At 43.6% G+C, this 20,749-nt stretch overlaps 1 long non-coding RNA gene across 1 annotated transcript; it reads left to right on the top strand.

Moving 5' to 3' along the window:
- The first annotated feature begins 830 nt into the window (after positions 1–830).
- Positions 831–19,041, top strand: LOC128108970 (uncharacterized). Its single transcript, XR_008217622.1, has 3 exons — positions 831–1,128; positions 2,626–2,756; positions 18,504–19,041. It is a non-coding gene; the product is annotated as an uncharacterized LOC128108970 (long non-coding RNA).
- Positions 19,042–20,749: the final 1,708 nt, after the last annotated feature.

Below are 20,749 nucleotides of genomic sequence, written 5' to 3'. Positions count from 1 at the left end.
TCATCCATGAAACTGTGGTCATAGGGAGTCAGGAGTGTGGTGGGGAGGACTGAAATGAAAGGTTATGTGTCATTTTATATCACGAAGCAGACACCCTGTAAGCTATATGTAGTAGTATATTGCATATGACATAAATATGATAATGAAACCTATTAATAGGTTTTCTGTGTTGCAATAATAGGTTTCTCTGCCAATGCAGTAAGCCAGATCAAGACGAACTGGGAAAAAAAAAAAACAGTTTTATTCGAGCAAAGCAACTCCTGGGTGGGTTCTCCAGGCCCGGAGATCAAGGCAGGAGAAGCCACATGCCCTAATTAAAGCAGAGAGCTTATATAGCCTGTGGATGAGGGGTGATGATGTGTAAGCTGTGTTTGTGTTCAAGTAGGGTCAAAATCTACGCACTTTAGGCAGGGACCTGGGCTGCTGGCAACTTCAGAGGGGAAGCTGCTGTAGCCACCAAGAAGGCAAAACTGGGCTTTTTGACACCTCTTCTTTCTTGGAGATTCTCTGAGAGGGTGGGATTTGGGGGGGGAGAGAGAGAGAGAGAGAGAGAGAGAGAGAGACAGAGACAGAGACAGAGACAGAGACAGAGACAGAGAGATGGAGCTTTCCAGATCATGCAGGGGCGAGCTGGAGATTCCAACTGAACACCTATAGTAAATCATATTTATAGAGATTAGTGATGATATGTAAAATGACAGGTAGTTATTATATTTATACATTATGTATTAATGTATTATGTTATAATGTATAATGTAAAACATTATTATGTTAGAATTAATACTCATAATTTAACTATATACAATAATCTTAATTCTATAATATGGCATTATACATTTTAATATACTATTTTCATAAATTCTTTGAGAATTTCATACATGCGTCTGATGTATTTTGATCATATTCACCCCACTCTTCCTCCTACCTCTTCAACCTTACTACCCTCTCCCAATTTTATGTTTTCTTTTCAAGAAAAATAACCTACCAAACCCAATTTGTGCCACCCATATACTCGAGGGTCTGGTGTCACCCACTGGAGCATGGTCTACCTACCAGAGGCCGCATCCTCAGACCAAATGATGGTGTTTCCCTGCCAGAAGCCACCTGCTGTCAGTAGCACCTCTGTAGGTAGGAGTTCACATGTCCCTCCTGCTCATGCTGGCTGGATTTTGTGTGGACAGCTACAGCTGCTACAAGTTCATGAGTGGGAGGACTGGCCTAACTCGGAAGACAGAGTAATCTGTGAGACGGATAGTGGAGCATACTTTAAAGACTTTCCATGAGGGGGCAGAGACGATTTGGTGAGTGAAGGTGCCTGTTCCAAGCCCAACTATCTGAGACCCTCAGAACCCACATGATAGAAGGAGAGAAGCAACTCCCACAAGTTGTCCTCTGACCTCTACAGGAGCACCAAAGTGAGAGAAACCACACACACACACACACACACACACACACACACACACACACACACACACACACACACACACCCCTGCACACAAATATGTATTAAAAAGGTTTGTGTTTTTAAAAATACTGTATGAGGACTGGGGTGTTAGTTCAGTGGTATGTTTTTCTAGTATGCCTAAGATATTGAGTTCCATCTTAACACTGGAAGAAGAGGAGAAGGAGGGAAAGAAGAAAGGAAGAGGAGGAGGGGGAGAAAGGAGAGAGAGGCGGAAGAGGCTTACCACACGAGGAACAGTTAAAATCATCATTGAAAGTGAGGTGTCCAGGAAAAGTATGAAGGAGGTCTGAGGTAACAGTTGAGATTTCTGCAAGGAGATAGCACATTGGCAGCTAATTCTGACTTTCCTAGAACATCCTAGGGCCTGGGACACCTGGGCCAGTCAAGACTGAGCTCTCCCTGGCTGGGGGCAAAAAGCAATACTGTGGGTAAGCCATGGGCATCTGATTTGTAGGCTTCTTCTGTATCCTCGTAACAAAGGAGGGATGGAAGAGACAAGATTTGTCAGGTGCTGATGACAAGGTCCAGATATGACTAGTTGATTCCAGGAAATTGAGTATATAAAAGGGTTTGTGTGGGTGATCAATGTTTGCTTAGAGGTGCAGTTCTGTACCTAACCTGCTCAACCCTGCAGGAGACTTCGGCGCTCCAGGCTTGAATATTGCCTCACGCTCATTTGTTTTCTAGAAATACAAATAAAGTTTCTTTCTTTCTTTTTTAGATTTATTTATTATGTATACAGTATTCTGCCTGTATGTGTCCCTGCAGGCCAGAAGAGGGCACCAGTTCTCATTACAGGTGGTTGTGAGCCACCATGTGGTTGCTGGGAATTGAACTCAGGACCTCTGGAAGAGCAGTCAGTGCTCTTAACCACTGAGCCATCTCTCCAGCCCAAAATAAAGTTTCTTTAAGAGGTAAAGCTAATAACATTCCTTGCAAAATAAGGAAGCCAATGAGCAAGATATGGAACTGCAAAGTTTTAAGTAAAAGATAGTATCTCCACTCACCTTACTGCCAGTGAAGTGGGATTTTAGGAGCTAGTTGGGCAGCTCACAGTGTGAACTGTTCGGGATTTGCTTACTTGTAATAGTTTTCTCTCTTTCTCTTCTTTCTTCCCTCCCCCCCCCCCGCCCCTCTTCCCATCCTCACTCTCCCCCCAGGTATGAAAAGGATTTTCATGGTGACTATACCAGTTTGCAGTACCACCAGCAGCGAATAAGTGCCCCCTTCACCCGGATCCTCATCAAGATATGCTGTCACCTGTCTTTGGACCTTAGTAATTCTGGCCAGGGTAAGATAATAAATCTCAAAGTAGTTTTAGCTTGTCTTTCCCTGATGGTTAAGAATGTTGAACATTTTAAAAAGTGTTTCTCAGCCATTGTGTTTTCATCTTTTGAGAACTCGCTGTTCAGTTCCATACCTCATTTTTAAACTGGGTTATTCATTTTCTGATGTTTAGTTTTCTTTGTATAGTCTAGATATTAACCCTCTGTCAGATGTATAACTGGCAAATATTTCTTCCCATTCTGTGGGCTGCCATTTTCCTTGAATAATGGTGTCTTATGCTGTACAGAAATTTTTAGCTTCATGAAGTCCCATGTATCAGCTGTTGGTCTTAATGCCTGGGCTAGCTGCGTCCTGTTCAGAAGGTCCCTTCCTGTGCCAGGGATTGTTCTCCACATTCTCTTCTGTCAGGTGCAGGGTATCTGGCCTTACGTGGAGGCTTTCGATCCATCTGGAGTTGCGTTTTTGTGCAAGATGAGAAACACAGACCTAGTTGGATTCTCCTCCCGTCTTCCATTTCTTAGTGTGGGCAGAGACTGGGTGTGTACAGTCGACTCGTAAAAATTCACCGAAGTGCCTCATTATTATTTGTGCATTGTCCCAATGTATTTAATTGTTCAATACAACTTCAAACGGATGTCATTCACAGAAGGTGTAGCTGCTTACAGTTGTCACCTTTAAGTTGACATAGTCTGTGACTTCAAACCTAGGCTTCTGTGCTCATAAAGCATAGATAATAGTGCCCACATCACAGTAGATAGTGTCGGGAAAAGGTGTAAACATTTTGAGATCTCATTCGAAGATGACTCTGTCCTTACTCCTCATTCTTCTTTTCTTTGTCATTTTAGAATGTGTGTGTGTGTGTGTGTGTGTGTGTGTGTGTGTGTGTGTGTGTGTATGCATGCAAACACAAGCGTGCACACATATAAACCAAAGGACAACCTCAGGTGTAATTTTCAGAAATGCTGTACCTTTGGGACAGGGTCTCTCAGTGGTCTGGAGCTCACCAATTAGGCTAGACCGGCTGAGTAGTGAGCCCCATCGATCTTCCTGGCTCTTCTTCCACAGTGCTTGGATTACAAGTGCACACGATCACACGCAGCTTTTATGTGGGTTTGCAGAGCTGAACCCAGATTGTCATGCCTGCAAGGAAAACCTTTGACAGCCTTAGCCATTTCCCCAGCCTCGTGCTTTCCATTGGCACAATAGCCTACCTCTTCTGCCCACAGCCCCCTTTGCCCCCAGATGGCCAAGTGGATTGGCAGCTTTGACAGATGTAATACATTCTTTTTTCAGTCTTCCCTCTCTGGAAGACAACCTGTGCAGAATAAAAGGCTCTCAACCCTTATGTAAGTTAGCTTCACTCCTCAAAGTTAGATAGGATGTAACAGAGCAAGACTTTGAACTAAGTTCTTACTGACTACACAGACCGTGCTTTAACCTTTCTACTACACTGCCGACCTAATAAACAATGTTTGACATGAAAAACAAAGGACTGAGTTGTACGATACAAGTAAGAATAGCTTGAGAGACAAGGAAGCGAGTGGTCCTGCAAGGCAGAGTTAAGGGTGACTACACAGGAGTCTGTATTTCTACTCTGCGGGGTTCAGGTCCAGTTAAAGCTTTGTGTAAACCCCCAGAACCAGAATGGCTGGAATTGCAGCTTACCTCTTTCTAGGCCACAGTATCAGACATATCTGTTGTGGGAAGAAACAAACCATGTGGCGTTTTCCTGGGCCCCAGGATTTAGCAAGTGTCTCCTCAGTAGCTCTCATTTGTAATTTGCAACTGTTGGTGTCAAATTCTTCTGGGCCTTACCTTATAAGACATTCCAAGGTGTGGTGGGAAGTATGGTTTCAAGCCCTGAAAGGGTGAGATTATGCAGAAGTCATGTCAATCATCTTTCACAGGGGAAGATTATCTCTTTTAATTGAGGTATAATTACAATCATAAAAAGGCATTGGGTTCTTACATGTCAGCTTAGAATCATATTGTCTGATTTTTGCATCATGCATCTGGCTTTTTTTTTTTCAAAACTTGGCATAATGGAGATTTATTAATACCAGTAATGTGTTTTTTTCATTCCTAAGTAGTAATGACATATGACAATTTGTTGATTTATTCTCCCGTTGGTATTTATTTAGGCTGTTTCCAGTTTGGGGTTATTATGAATAAAGATGCTGTGTGAACATGTATTTTTGTTGTTCTTGGGTAAATGTCTAGGATGGGAACTGCTGGGTCAGAGGGCAGCTGTATATTTATTGCTATGAGAAGCTGCCAAACAATTCTCTGAAGGGTTGAGCTATTTTACATTTCCACCATCAGTATTGCTTCTACACTCCCAGAGGAAACATCCTCACAAAGCCAAACTCTGATGACATCTAAGTAAAGAATATTTACCATGATGTCTAGGGTGGGAAAGATTTCTGTGGGAATCAGCTGAACAGAGTTAAAAACAGCAAAAAGGAGACAGTAGATTGGCACTCGCCAAAGAGAGTTTACTAGGAAGCCAGCCCTTGGGGACCACGTGGGCAGTGGGCTCCATAGAGACCAATCAAGGCTGTGTTCTTTGCTGATGACATTCACGCCACATGCCAAGCCCTCTGTCCATGATCCAAGAAATCTGGGTAACTTATTGTTTTTGCTCAAGTTGTACTTCATTGAAATTCTTTCTGGAGTGTCCCTTTTGGTCACAAGTTCCATTTCTTGTCCATGAGCCAAGACAGTGGAGCTCAGCACAGCAGGCCTTTTAACCCCTGCTTCGAATTTAACTTTGGGTTCCTGGAATTGAAGCTGGCCAACCTGAGCAGCTCTGGTAGCTTCATTGGCTGCTACAAGTTGAGAACACATTACTGCTCATCTTTTGGCCTTTTCCTCTAGATTATTCTTAGCCAGGATTTTGTTTTGCTTTGTTCTCTCTCTCTCTCTCTCTCTCTCTCTCTCTCTCTCTCTCTCTCTCTCTCTCTCTCTCTCTCTCTCGTGCTCTATTGTGTTCAAGGCCTTTGGCACTGCTCTAAGATTATTTTATTTGAGACAAAACCTTATTCTCTAAGGCCCTTTCACAAGGTGATCATGACAGAGGCCCGAAAGAGTGAGGAGTAGCACCGAATAAAGGACTCTTAGCTTTCTTCAGTCATAGCTGATCCCGGCATGCCTTCTGTTTGAGTCAATCCTGCTAGGAAGAGATTTGCTAAGACAGATGCCCAGGGTCTGTATTCCTCCAACCACGCAGTCTGCTCGTGTTCACTGTCGCACACTCTCAGCTTAATAGCCACAGCTTTAACCATCCCGTGTCTTCCGATGCTGTCAGAACAAAGTGTCCAGAGAAGCCGACTGTCTAACTGGCCATGAAGTGCTCATCCCTGAACCACCACAGCCCGGAGGAGCCAGTTCTGTGGTCAGGTCTAAATTACAGGAGGCGGGTTCCTCAGAGGTGAGAGGACAAAGATGGGACAAGGATACTGGGTGAGGAAAAATATGACAGGTGTCTCTTGTAGAGCATGTACACCAGTTTTTTCGGTATGCCCGGGATGTTCCTGGTTATCAGTCACCACCTCTCATCACCACACGGTTCCAGGTGTGCTTGTCATCAGCTTTCAGATGATGTCACTGTACGAGGATCACTTCCCTCAACCAAACTCTATGTCCCACTTGAGTGTCATTTGGCCCTTGTCGATTTATGAGTATATATTCATTTGTGTGCGTGATTAATACCGTAACGCCTGGGCTCTAATTGCATAAATACAAGACAGTATCTATGTTGTTCATTGCATATAGGTTTTCAAAAGTATCTACAGAATAATCTCAGGGCTTGTGCCGGCTCCCTAATGTTCCTTTTTAGTCAAAGGCCAGTAAATGAATATCTGGCTGAACTTTAGACTCAGTTGTTTAAAAAAAATCTCAGTTCAGAGTCGATACATGGCCCACCAGAGCCATTAGGGTACAATGAAGTCTTTGCTAACTAAGGTTTCTGGGACAGAGGCAAACGTTTTTCCTTGGCCTGACAACATTGGAGGTGGAACTTCTATAGTCAGTTTGCCCCCAGGTAGAAGCAGAGGCTGAAACTAAGTAGAAAAAGGCAGAGTTCTGAGAGGAAGAAAACCATAGCCTCCCAATACGTTCTGAAGCCTGGATGCCTAGATCTCACATCGTCCTCGTGTTTCCAACCACACAATCCAAGAAATTCCATCTCTACCTATGTCTTCGTCACCTAGAAAGACATTAATAGATTAAGATTAAAATAGTCCTTAATAATGAATGTATTCACACTCAATAGTATTCCCGCACTCTTTATTAAGCGCAGGAACCGAAGGCATAGTGATTTCCTAGGAATTTACTACAAGGAACATGAGGTTGGCTGCTACAAAACTAAACTAGAGAGGCTGGAGAAATGGGTCAATGGTCAAAAGCACTGGCTGCTCTTGCAGAGGACCCAGATTTGGGTCCCAGCACCCACAGGGTGGCTTATAACCATCTGTAACCCCAGTTCCAAGAGATTTAATGCCTTTTGGTTTTTTATCTCTGTGAGTATCAGACATGTGCATGGCCCATGTGCATGCAGTCAGAACACTCACACACATAAAAAATAAACAAAACAAAACAAAACAGCAAAACCACTGACCTTCACTTACTTACTAGGACTTGTTTTGAGCGCACGTGCACACTCTCTCTCTCTCTCTCTCTCTCTCTCTCTCTCACACACACACACACACACACACACACACACACACACACACACCCCATCTGTGTTTCATCTGGCTCTGTTCTCCTTTGAGTTACAGGAGTAGACACCTTCTCTCCTCACTTACACTACTGTGGTGTCATACCTTGTTGGCTACCAGGTTTTCCAGGATTTTCCCTAAGTTTTTCATTTTTAAATTTTTTTCTTACGTTAAGGATTGAACTTGGGGCTTTGGATATAGTAGGTCTAATGCAAAGTTGTATTCCCCTGTTTTTCATTATTATACTAGACACCTGAGTCAGGCCAATTTTAAAGGTTTATTTAGTTCACAGTTACAGAGTCTTGGAGCGTTGTGCCAGACTCAGCTTGGCTCTGTGAGGGCCATTGGCAACATGGTGGAGTGGGAGGATGAGGACACACAGCCAGACAGGAAGCCAGAGAGTGATTCAGGGCTTTGGCTCCCTCTTAAAACAACTACGTCTCTCGAGAACTCAGCATCCCATGATACCTCTGTTAACATGTCCTTGGGCAGAGACCTCCCTGATCTAAGGACCTTCTACTAGGTCCCCCTACTCCCTCACATCACAGTAAGTTCCAAGCCTTTGACCCATGAATTCTTTGGGAACACACTCCAACCATACCCAAACCTCAGGAAATTTGGTATTCCAGATGTTGTTAATACAACTCAAATTCCCTCCTGCTGTCTGAACTCATCATCTCAGGCTCTGTCAAATGTCACTTCAAATCTACCGGGGGGGTAGGGGGGAGTGCCTTTCAGATCTTAGAATGGAATGTCTACCTGTTACCTTGTTTAAAATAATGTGCCTGTCCCTAAGTTAGGCCTAAGTAATCACTCACTTTTCTGACGGCCATCCTCACACAGACAAGACCAAGGAGAAAATTCTACAGGATAGTCTGAAGGGCAGAAGAACTTCTTATACAAGAAAATTTAGTTGGCAACAGTAATTTCAGCCATGATGTTTTACTTTTATTTAAAAGTTTAAAATGCCCCGCCCATCAATGTCTGAGGCAGGTGTGACAGTGTGACAGCTGACCCTGAGGTCAGAAGGGCAGGAGAGCTGCCCCTGCCTGCCACCAGCTGCAACACTTGGGAGAACAGGCACTGCACCTCTCCTGGGCAGTGTAATAGAGGCAGTCCAATGGGTGGAGGTGTGGGTGAGCCAGCCCTGATATTGTGAGCATGGGAGAGCTGTCCCCATTACTCGTCTGTCATGTGGCAGCATGGGCAGGAGAGAGATGCCCTGACCCTGCCCATCAATGCCTGAGGCAGGTGGGAGAGCTGGGCCTGAGGTCATAAGAGAGTGGCCCCTGTGCCATGCCTGGAAAACATAGTAGAGCTGGCCTTGAAGTTATAGGTATGGGAGATCAGACCTGAGGACTTGAGGCCAGGAGAAATGGCCCCACCTGCTGCTCACCAGGTCAATGCAGGAAAGCTCACCCTGGAGGTGAGGACAAGAGGGAGCAGGTGGGCTGACCAACCCTGCAACTACCCAGACCTAGAACCAGGGCTATGGGTTGGCCCACCACAATGTCTATCCCATCTGTGGTCTACTGGAACACATGAAGGGACCAGTCCTACAGACCCAAAGCTGCAGGATCTCCATGACACAGGGCAACAACTGGATATCCAAGAAGAGTCCCAGTGAGGGTCCAGCATCAACAGAGTGGCAGAAACCAGAGACCTCAAACCAGACTAATGACTCTTTGCAATGAACACTTGCAAGTAAAGACATATGGACAAAAGGGTTCACTGTGTGGCTCAATGTGTCACACTACAGCTTCTGTGATGAGATTTTTTTCCCCATTTTTATTTCTTTTTTTCTCTTAAATTTTATCAGGGAGTGCTGTAAAGGCAGAGGGCAGATATGCAGGAACGGGAAATAAATGGGATTGAGATGCATGATGTTAAAGACACAAAGAATAAATAAAAAGAAAGTTAAAAAATTGAAAACATTTGCTGTCACTCAACAAAAAATTATTTTAGGTTGTACCTTGGCTGGTGAAACCAGTCCTTACTTTCTACTTAGCAAAGCATTGAATGTCTCCATTTTCCAGGTACCAACAGTGCCTAACAGGATATTATGTGCCCAATAATTGATAAGAGCATAGCCAATGATAATAATTTAAATATGCGCTCACGTGTGTGTGTGTGTGTGTGTGTGTGTGTGTGTGTGTGTTCATGTAACTGGCATTTGTAAGAATTTAAACAAGTTATTAGGTTGTACTGATTCTTCTTAGCAGACCACATCTTTTAAAACAGCAAAGTAACTAGACAATAGATATTAGCTAATTCCTTTCATACATGAAATTCCCTGTGTCATGATTCCAATAATTAAACCATGTAGGTCTGAAGGTAGAGGGCCATGCTCAACAACAACAAAGTATTTTCCATGTAGTCACATTTTTTACATATTCCTGGAAAATTATATCAAAGTTTCTGTAGTATGAAGCCAAGAATACCTGCAAGCCTAACCTTTGACCATAAGCAAGCCACTTCTCTGTCAGTCTCCAGATTTATAAAATGAACGGCTAAGGAAGTGTCTAACTGTCAATGTTGGTCAGAGCACTTGCAGAGGGAGTTCTTGGCCACAGCTGGGTGTGCATGACCATACCGGCAGACCCTGAACCCAGCTTTTCTATCTCAAAGACATTTGCAGTTGACCATAGCAACTAGAAAGAGTTGAACTGGGAGGAAAGGAGGGCCAAGATGTTGATGCTTATCGTTTGTTCATTTATTCATAAGTACTGTAGAGTACTTAGTGAGCATCGAGTCCTACCACAGATGCTGAGAGTATGCCATAATAGAAAGAATTCAGACTCCTCTTCACAAAGATTGTTTTTCTAGAAGGGAAGATACGTGATATACACATAAAAAGAAAGTCTTGAGTTTAAGTAGGAGATAGAACAAGACAAGAAACAGGAAGTGCTTGAAGTTGTTTTCTCATGGAGGATTGCTATGGATAATGGACCATCAACAGAGAAACACAGCAGGAGTGTAAAAATAAGGCAATTTCCTGTTTAGGAGGGCAAGGGAAAAGGCTCTGAGGTGGAGGGTGTCTGGCTGCTTCAGGGGCAGTGTGGAAACCTGCAGTGGGATGGTCTGTATGTCAAATCTGTTGCTCTGATTGGTCAATAAATAAAACACTGATTGGCCAGTGGCCAGGCAGGAAGTATAGGTGGGACTAACAGAGAGGAGAATTGAGACAACAGGAAGGTGGGAGGAGACACTGACAGCCACTGCCATGACAAGCAGCATGTGAAGATGCTGGTAAGCCACGAGCCACATGGCAAGGTATAGATTTATAGAAATGGACTAAATTAAGATATAAGAACAGTTAGCAAGAAGCCTGCCATGGCCATACAGTTTGTAAGCAATATAATTCTCTGTGTTTACTTGATTGGGTCTGAGCGGCTGTGGGACTGGCGGATGACAGAGATTTGTCCTGACAGTAGGCCAGGCAGGAAAACTCTAGCTACAGAAACCCGTGCTGCCGGAGCATACTGAGCAAGACAAGAGTGAGATCGGAGGAAACACAGCTCCCAAGGGTATTGGGCATGCTGCTTTCTTGGACGCTGGTGGTCTCAGACTCTTGTCTGTGGATCTTTTGCTTTCCCATCAGCATGGGGCCAATACACAGTTCTGACTGGGTGTAGCAGCTGTTCATCCATCGAATTACAGCCTGTATGTAGGCTTCAGTTGCTTCCCAGTGGTTGAATCCATCAGCTGGGGGACCAAACTTTTAACACACTGGGAGCCTTTCAGGGGATACTTTATAAGTGAATCATAACATCGTGTTCCTGGCCCCCAAGTCCCAAGGCCATCTCATAATGTAAAATACATTTAGCTTGTCTTCAAAAGTCCTTCTTATCTCTTTTTGTTTTCTGAAGGAGGGTATCACTATACATTTCTAGCTGGCCAAAAATTTGGTGTGTAAGCCAGGGCAGCCTCAAACTTACTACAGTCCTTCTGCTTCAGTCTCCCAAGGGGTTACAGGGATTACAGGTGTGTACCACAATACATAGTCTACAGGCCTGTCAGATGGCTCACAGGGCACAGGTGACCACCTGAATTTGATCCCTGGTAGAAGGTGAGAAGCCACACCTACGCAATGTCTTTCAACTTTTACACATGCACATGTGTATGCACATGTGTGTGCACATGAACACACACACACACACACACACACACATTTAAAAATAAGAACCCATTGTCTAAGCAGTTTTAACATTGTTTAAAAATCCAAATGTCCTCTGAAACTGAAGACAAACTTGTAGCTGTGAGCTCGTACAAAAACACACATACTCACAAACACAGTAGTATGTTTGTAGGTCGTGAAACTAGAAAGGGGGATTGGGAGGGGAGGGAGAGATCTTAAGAGAAGTGAAACAGATGCTGTTATGGAATACGTGTGCTAGGAAAGAGGATGTGGAGACTAACGGGGGGGGGGGGGTGAAAGAGGACCAGTGGAGGTGGGGAGGGAGCACATTGAGCAATGGGAGAGGGGAATGAATGGGGTCAAAAATGATGAGATGTGTGTGTGAAAATGCCATGAAGAAGCCTGTGAATTTGTCTTTTAGCAAAAATATTATTAAAAAAATAAAAATTTGTAAATTACCAAAATTAAAACATTTTAAAAAGTTATACATGTATATGTTATATTAAAAGATATATATATGTATATATATGTATGTATATATATATACATATATATATATAATTCAAATGGTTTAGAACAAACGTTTCCATTCTAAAAGGACAGAAGAGGGCATAGGAAGGAGGGGTAAGGAAAAATAAGATCAAAGCCCCAGCAGGGCAAACATTAAATCCTGTGGTCTCATGTCCAGCATTCAGAGTGCACGTTGTGGTATGACGTGAGCACCAAAGGGATTTGGCCGCCCACCTTTGCTGGCTGCAGCCCACACGGCCTATCTCCTGGGAGGCTCTGCTCACTGCCTGCAGCTCCTCTCAACAGATATTTAATATCTCCGGCATCTCTAGTTTCTTATACTCTGCTGCGTCTCTAGCTTCTCTCTCACCAGTTAAAGTGAGCTCCATGCTCACAGCTCCATGCGGCACTCAGCAGAGCTCTACAGGGATTCTCACACTGCTACATGCTGCCCCCCCCCCAGATAGTCCTTTGAAATATGACTGGAAACCTCTATGACCATGTAATAATTAATAATAGTCATAATTCCTCTCCTCATACTCTTCATCTTCTTCCTCCTTTTCCTTCCTTTTGTTTTATTTTTTTTAATTCTATGTGTGTATATATGTTTTGCCTGCATGAATGTATGTGCACCACATGCATGCCTCATGCCTGCAGAAGCCAGAAGAGGGAGTCAGATTCTTTAGAGCTGGTATAGATAGTTGTGAGCCACCACATGGGTGTAGGCAACCCAACCCAGATCCTCTGCAAGATCAACCAAGTGCTTGTAACCACTAAGCCATCTCCCTAGACCCCCTCCATATTTTAAAATTGATGACAGCAACCATACCACAAAATTTATATATTCATTTTATTCTTTGCCAGCTTCATACATTCATATAACAAATTTTAGTCTTTTTCACCCCAGTTCCCTCTCTCACCCCCTTCTACCTCCAGATGAAACCCATCTTCCCTTCTTTTCCATGACAATGAAATTCTTACTTTCCAGTTTCCTGTCAATGCAGCAGCACATGGGCAATGCCAAGGTCTTCAGTTGGTTCCCAAAGTAGCCTGGTCTCTGGGACCATGTCTTTCGTGGCCTCTGAGAGTCTGGATTGCTAATCATAAGAAAATCCTGGGGCTGTGACATCCTAGGCAGCCCTCTGGGGGCAGAGTGCCACAGCAGCACTTCCTTCCTAGGAGACAATCTTCCCAATGAGAGTAGTTTTCTACCCTCAGTCTACAATGGGATGCCATCTGTGCAACCTGGGAGCTGCCCTCAGGGCATCTTGTTGTCCAGGTACACGATGCTCGGCTTCATTTTCATGGTACATATCTCTTCATCAGCAGTACTTACTTCCTTAGCAACGACTTCATAGAAGCCTTTTGTTGTTGACCAGTTCTTCAGATCTCTCCACACTGCTTCTCATTCTCAACTCTTATGTAAACAGGGCTAAACCCCCCACCCCCTGCCCAGATATCAATGTCCCTGCTACAAGATAAATATAGGCTTCCATGAAATTTCCTTTGCCAGATTAATTAGCAACACTGACTCACATGCCTTCACCTCTAGCCTGCCCATCATCGTCACGGACTACAGTAGCCACACGAACCTCTCAGATTCAGGAACCTCAACTAAAGACTTTTTTTTTTTTTAAATCTGCCTTAGCCAGTGTCTCTCACTCAGGCTTGTTTCTCATGCTGTGATTTATGAGCCCATTTACAGCCATGGCCTGTTGTCTTAGTCAGGCTTTCTATTGCTGTGAAGAGACACCATGACCACTGCAACTCTTATAAAGGAAAACATTTAATTGTGGTGGCTTGCTTATAGTTTCAGAGGTTCAGTCCATTATCATCATGGTGGGGAGCATGACAGAGTGCAGGCAGATGTGGTGCTGGCTACATCTTGACAAGAAGGCAACAGGTGGTCAACTGTGACACTGGGCACAGCTTGAGCATAGGAGACCTCAAAGCCCACCTCCACAGTGACACACTTCCTCTAACAAGGCCACACCCACTCCAACAGAGCCACACCTCCTAATAGTGCCACTCCCTATGAGCTCATGGGGACCAATTACCTTCAAACTACCACACCTGTCATTTCCATGATGCCAACAAGGAAGCCCATACCCACCTTTCTTGGCCTCTCTCCTGCTTCACACCAACTTTCTTGCTTTCTTCACTAATTCTGTTTGCTGTTGCTGCTTCCTGTCTTGTTTGCTGTATTACAGACCCCCTTATGCCCTCACACCCTAGAGCTGACTTTCAAGGCATCATGGAGATAAACACAGAGTGATAGGAAAGTAGTTGTGGTGGTTTGAAAAAAATGGCTCCCAAAGGGAGTGGCACTATTAGGAAGTGTGACTTTGTTGGAATAGGTGTGGCCTTGTTGGAGGAAGTGTGTCACTGCGGAGGCGGGCTTTGAGGTCTCATATATGTTCAAGATACTGCCTGGTGTCTCAGTTCACTTCCTGTTACCTGTGTGTGGATCAAAGATGTAGAATTTCAAGCTCCTCTTCAGCACCATGTCTGGCTGCTTCCATGTCCCACCATGACAATAATGGCATAACCACAGAAACCGTAAGCCATCCCATCAAATGTTCTCCTTTATGAGGATTGTCATGGTCATGGTGACTCTTCACAGCAATAGAAACCCTAAGATAGTAGTAAGTGGCAGTTAATTAAATGGGTCTTTCTCTTCCTTTTATTCTAATTAAACATTATTTATCTATAAATGATGCCAGATTTTTAGTCTAGACCCCCACATGCTAGGCAGGCACTCTAACCCTGAGCTCAGGCAGGCACTCTAACCCTGAGCTCAGGCAGGCACTCTAACCCTGAGCTCTACCCTCAGACCCTCTCCTTCTCTTTTGCTACCTTTATTACCCTCCTCTCTCGCTTATGTTCTCACATGGTGCAAACATCCCAGTACTTTCAGAGGAAGGCAGAACTGAACACCAGGCTCGTTTCCTCCTCACTGCTGTCTGCCCTACCACAGCTCCTGCCTCTCCGGTTTCTTCTCCAACTCTTGTTGACTTCCTGGAACATCAACACAGAATTTTTCTTTCTAAAACACTTCTTCCCTCAGTAGCCTCCATCTCTTCCTTTAGCTCCTCTACCTAGTGAGCTCAGAAGGTTATACTTCTTAACTTATGATGATTGCTGGCACAATCCCTTCTGTCTTAGGATGGGCATGCTCCAAGACAGGCTGAGAGGGGAATCAGGCAAGGATCCCAGGCAACACTGGGCAAGTGCAAGCAGGACCAGAAAAGAGAAGGATGCTGACACAGGGTGTGGTATGAATGGGATCCCACCGTGAGACCTGGGCTCAGTCTCCCTAGAAGGTGTAGGGAGCCAGGAGACATGCTTCAGGGTTGTCCATGGCCTCCCGCCTCTCACTGGCTGAAAGTTGCCTCTCGGACATTACTTCCTGGCGTTTCTGTTCTGTCCTAAGTGGTGGTGGGGGCAACGCAGATGTCATAGCCAGATAGGCAGCAGCACTGTCATGCATTTCCATCAAGAACAGTCATCGTGTGGAGTGTTGAACGTTGCTATTGTTTAAGTCAGAAGTGTTCTCCGTGTGTGTGTGTGTGTGTGTGTGTGTGTGTGTGTGTGTGTGGTGTGTGTGTGTGTGATGGGGGGGCATGCCATGGCATGTGTGTGTGTGATGCGCATGGGTGTGTGTGTGCCATGGCATGTGTGTGTGATATGGGGGCAGTGTCATGGCATGCATGTATGATGGAGGAGGTGTGCCATGGCATGTGTGTGTGATGTGTATGTTTGTGTGTGATGTGTGTCACAGCGTGTGTGTGTGTGTGTGTGTGTGTGTGTGTGTGTATGTGATGTGTGGGGGGGCATGCCATGGCATGTGTGTGTGATGTGTGTGGGTGTGTGTGCCGTGGCATGTGTGTGCAGGTCAGAGGACAACTCCCAGGAGTCAGTTCTCTCCTTCCTTGTCAGAACACGGTCTCTTGTTTCTGCACTCTGCATATTCCAGGCTGGCTTGTCCACAAACTTCCTGAAGCTCCTCCTGCTTCCTTCGCCCATTTCCCTGGGAGAGTCCTGAGAGACAGACGTGTACTGCCAGCTCCAGCTTTGTCTGTAGGTTGTAGGGATCAAACCCGGCTTGTCAAGCTGGGTGGCAGGAGTTCTCTTTGTGGAGCCATTCTGTCAGTCCTGTTTTACAACTTAAGATTTTTTTCACCGTGTGTATTCCTCACCATGGTACTGTACTACCTGGGGACGTTTTCATACAAATACATCCTGTGCATTGATCAGATTACTGACTGACCCTTTCTCGCCCCTCTGGTCAACCCCTTTTGATTTTCTACAGTTTTGTTTCTACCTTCATGTATTCAACATATGCTACAAACAATTTCATTTCTTCTTCGGTGTCCTAAAGTTTTATGTGTAGAGATGTTTCATTCTTCTGATAGGTTTACTCTTCCCCCAAGTAAATACATTTTTGAGGCAATTGTGAATGAGATCCCCACCCCTGTTTCTTTCTCAATGTGTTTGTTATTGGCCTCTAGGAGAGCTTTTTTTGTATGTTAGTTTTGTTTACAGTGTGATTGCCAGATCTAAGAGTTTGCTTAGTCTTCGGGTCTCTTAGTGTAGAGAATCGTATCACTTACAAATAAGGGTACTTCCCTTTCCTGTTCGTGTCCATTTTATGTCCTTCTCCTGCTTTCTATTAAAGATTTTCAGCACTGTATTGAGTAAGAGCAAAGAATGTGAACACTCTTGTCTTGCTCCTGGTTTTAGTGGAAATGGTCTCAGCTTTTCTCCACTTAAAGCAGTGCTGGGTGTAGGTTTGTCAGGCAGAGCCTTTATTCTGCTGCAATGTTTCATTCTATTCCTAGTCTCATCAGGGCTCTTGTTGTGAAAGGATGTTGGATTTTATCAAAATTGTTTTCTGCATCTGTGGAGGTAATTGGAAGATTTCTGCCCTTCAGTCCACTTATGAAATGCATTACATTTATTTCTTGCATATGTCAAACCATCCCTGCATCCTTGGAATAAAGTCAACTTGATCATTGTAAACAGCATTATGATATATTCTTGAATTCCGTTTGCAAGCATTTTGTGGAGAATGTTTGTGTTCTACGTCCCTCAGCTTACTAGGTCAGAAGACTGTTATTCTCGCCAGAGAGCCTTGGAGATTTCTAACAATAAAGACCAGGTAAAACACAGTTTTCAAAGTAAACAATGTCTGGTATGTACAGTAATAAGTACTTAGTTTTATTCAACAATTATATGTCAGTCACCCTAATATGTACTAGACACTAGGCTAGATGTTGAGAAAACAGTAGTGAACCACAAATATTCGCTGACACAGCTTTGAGTCAGCTTGGGAATATGACTATGTACCACATTCTCAGACTGACTTTAATTACATGGATCCAGCAAATAATTGCAGCCTTTTAATTTTGCAAATCAAAATGAACTTGATGCTCAGCAGATAACGTAGGTATGAAAAGAATACCCTCAGTATAGGATATCTGTGAGGATTTAGTAAACTAACAACTGTCAAAGTCTAGGCATTTATGAAGTTTTTTACCCATGTCTGTGTCCGAGTCTATATATTCCACAAACACAGACTGAATTTTTACTTATGCACATACAGAATGTAAAGTAATGTTTGGTTCCTTTTTTGAATGAATGTTTTTCATGCACTATTTTGATCATATTTTATCCCCCTCCCCAACTCCTCCCAGATATTACTCTTTCTTACATCCAAATTCACGTTATTTCTCCCCCATCTCTTCCTCCAAACCCTAAAAGAAAATCAAAACAAACTGACTTTAAAAAAGAAAGCCAAAGCCGGGCGGTGGTGGCACACGCCTTTAATCCTAGCACTCGGGAGTCACAGCCAGGTGGATCTCTGTGAGTTCGAAGCCAGCCTGGTCTACAGAGCTAGTCCAGGACAGGCTCCAATGCTACAGAGAGACTCTGTCTCGGAAAACAAAAACAAAAACAAAAACAAAAAAACAAAAAACAAAGAAAAAGAAAGCCAAAAAAGACAAAAAAATCGCAAAATGAACAAGAACAACATGGAGTCCATTTTGTGTTGGCCAACTAGGCTTGTGCAGGGGGCATGCCTTGGAGTGTAGTTGATATATCCAGAGACACCCCGCTGGAAAAAACTGATCTTCCCTTTCTCAGCAGGCACCAATGGTACAGCTTCTCGGCTCGGGGTGGACTTCGTGTCCACGCCCCCTTTCAGTGCTGGGATTGTCTGGCTTGAACCTGTGTGTGTTGTGTCAGAGCCTGGTGTGAGTTCTTGTGTCACAGTCTCTGTGTGTTCATGTGTGTATCAGTCCTGTTATGTCTGGAAGATGCTGTGCCCTTGGAGTCTTCCATCACCTCTGACTCTTACCACCTTTCTGTCTTCTTTTCTGCATAGATCCCTGAGCCGTAAGGAAAAGACTCTGACACATCCCATCAGGGCCAAGTGTGCCAAAGTCTCTCACTCTCTGCACACTGTCCAGTTGTGGATGTCGTTATTAATTACCATCTAGTGAGAGAAGAAGATTCTTTGATGAGGGTTGAGAGTGAGAAAGAAGAAGAAACTACGAACAAATAAATATTAACAAATACTGGTGAGGATGTGAAGGCTGGGGAGAAGGAAACCATATACACAGATGTTGGGCATACAAGTGAGTATAGCTTCTGTGGAAGTCAGCAGGGAGAATGCTTAAAAATTAAAACTAGAATTACTATAAGATCCAACTATGTCCTCACTGGGCACTTACCAAAAAGAATAAAATTCAGTTTACTATGGAGATACCTGCACATCCATATTAATCACTGTACTATTCACAGTAGCCAAACTATGGGATCAACCCAGGTGCTCATTAATGAATGAATGGAAAATGTAATAAATATACACAACAGAGTATGTTACAAAGAAGAATAAAATCATGTCATTTACACAAAAATGGATGGAGGTGAAGACCATATTTCAAATGAAATAAAGTCATCCTCGCAAAAGACAAGAGTCCCATGTTTTCTGTTATGTGTGAGGTTTAGGGTGCTAGAAGATTAAAGTGAAATGATAGGTATGGAAGGGGACAGGGAGGAGGGGAACAAAAGGGGGTAAAATGGGCCTGAATATGATAAAATACGTACATATATGGAAATGTAATAATAAAATCTATTATTTTATACAACAAATAGATGCTGAAACTATGTTTACATGTATCAAAATAAGTTTCCCCATTGATTTGTACAAATTTTGTAGTTTTATGTGCCAGGTCTAAATAGATGTTTTATTTTTAATTTAAAAAATAATACAAGGTTTGGCTCTCGTAGTTTCAGAAGGTACTATGCCAGCTGTCAATGGAGAAGACCCATCAATAATACCACTCAGCTGTAAAGTTTTCTAACCGTGACAGTGACTGTCCCAGCAAGATATGCCGATGGCATAACAGTGGCACTTACATCCTTGAGGTAATCAAGAGCTGTACAGTCGGATTCCTGTACAGCTTGATTCCTACTCACTAGTCAGAAATTCATTCCTAGTGCTCTAAAACTAGCCAACAACCAGTGGTTGGCGAGGTCATGGACCCCAGCGGAGAACCTAGCACTGCCATTTTCTAAGTCAGTAGAGTTTCTAACTATATTCTATAAGCTACCGGCAGATAAGGTGTAGCTCTCACTCCTCACCAAAGAAGCTACTCCTCCTCCCCATCAGACAGAGCGCACTATAAAGACGCACAATTGGCCAAAATGAGGATTAGAAATGACTCTTAGGAGTCCAGCCTCAATTGATACATCAGCAATGCAACCCCTGCACCTGGAGCTCAAGGAGTATAAGGGAAAAGGGGGTGGAAAGATTGTAGGAGTCAGAGGACCAGGTTACCTACTCCGGGATAGGGATTTCTAGAAATAACGGGGATACTACACCCATGAAGTCTCCATGATATGGTTGAGTAAACAAGCCCTACATAGTGACCATACCAGTCAACATGACAACATGGGCAAGGGTTTTCACAAGGCCCTACCCCTAGATGAAGAGTGACATGCAATCAGTGACAGGCTGCCGACAGAGGGAGAATCAGTTTTCTCCAGGAATGAACCCCCTGTTAGAGTGTCCAGTCCCAAGTGGTCAGTCCTAAATACATGTACATATGTGTACACTAGATGGACTCAGTAGGTTGTATAAACACACACACACACACACACACACACACACACACACACACAAACACACAAAAGTTGCAATAATAAAGAAGTCAGCAATTTGAGAGGGAGTTGGGGTACACAAGAAGAGTTGGGTTGAGGAGAAGAGGAATGGAAATGATATAAATACAATACTAGTGCATGAAATTCTAAAAGTATCAAAATATTAATAAAAAATAATTCTTTGCACATAGTGGGTCTTCAGTTAATATTGGCGGCCTGAATAGATATGACTACTCAATTTTTCAGATGAAATAAACACTCAGAGATGTTGATCAGCTGCCTAGCTTCTCAATGCTTAGTGATTTTAAAATTATAGAAATCTATGTTTGTGTAGTGGTTCTAAAGCTGCCCAGACATGTAACCTGGAATGATCTTAAAATTTCCAAGATTTAGTTTGCTAACTGTGAAATGGAAATACTATCTTCCTCATGGGGTTGTTAGCTTGAAATGAGATGACGTATACTA

This window comes from Peromyscus californicus, unplaced genomic scaffold (assembly GCF_007827085.1).
Source record: "Peromyscus californicus insignis strain IS unplaced genomic scaffold, ASM782708v3 Scaffold_13__1_contigs__length_99412109, whole genome shotgun sequence".
In the NCBI taxonomy this organism is placed as follows: domain Eukaryota; kingdom Metazoa; phylum Chordata; class Mammalia; order Rodentia; family Cricetidae; genus Peromyscus; species Peromyscus californicus.
Note: the sequence above shows the minus strand (reverse complement) of the source record. Positions and strands in the feature narration are given on the sequence as shown.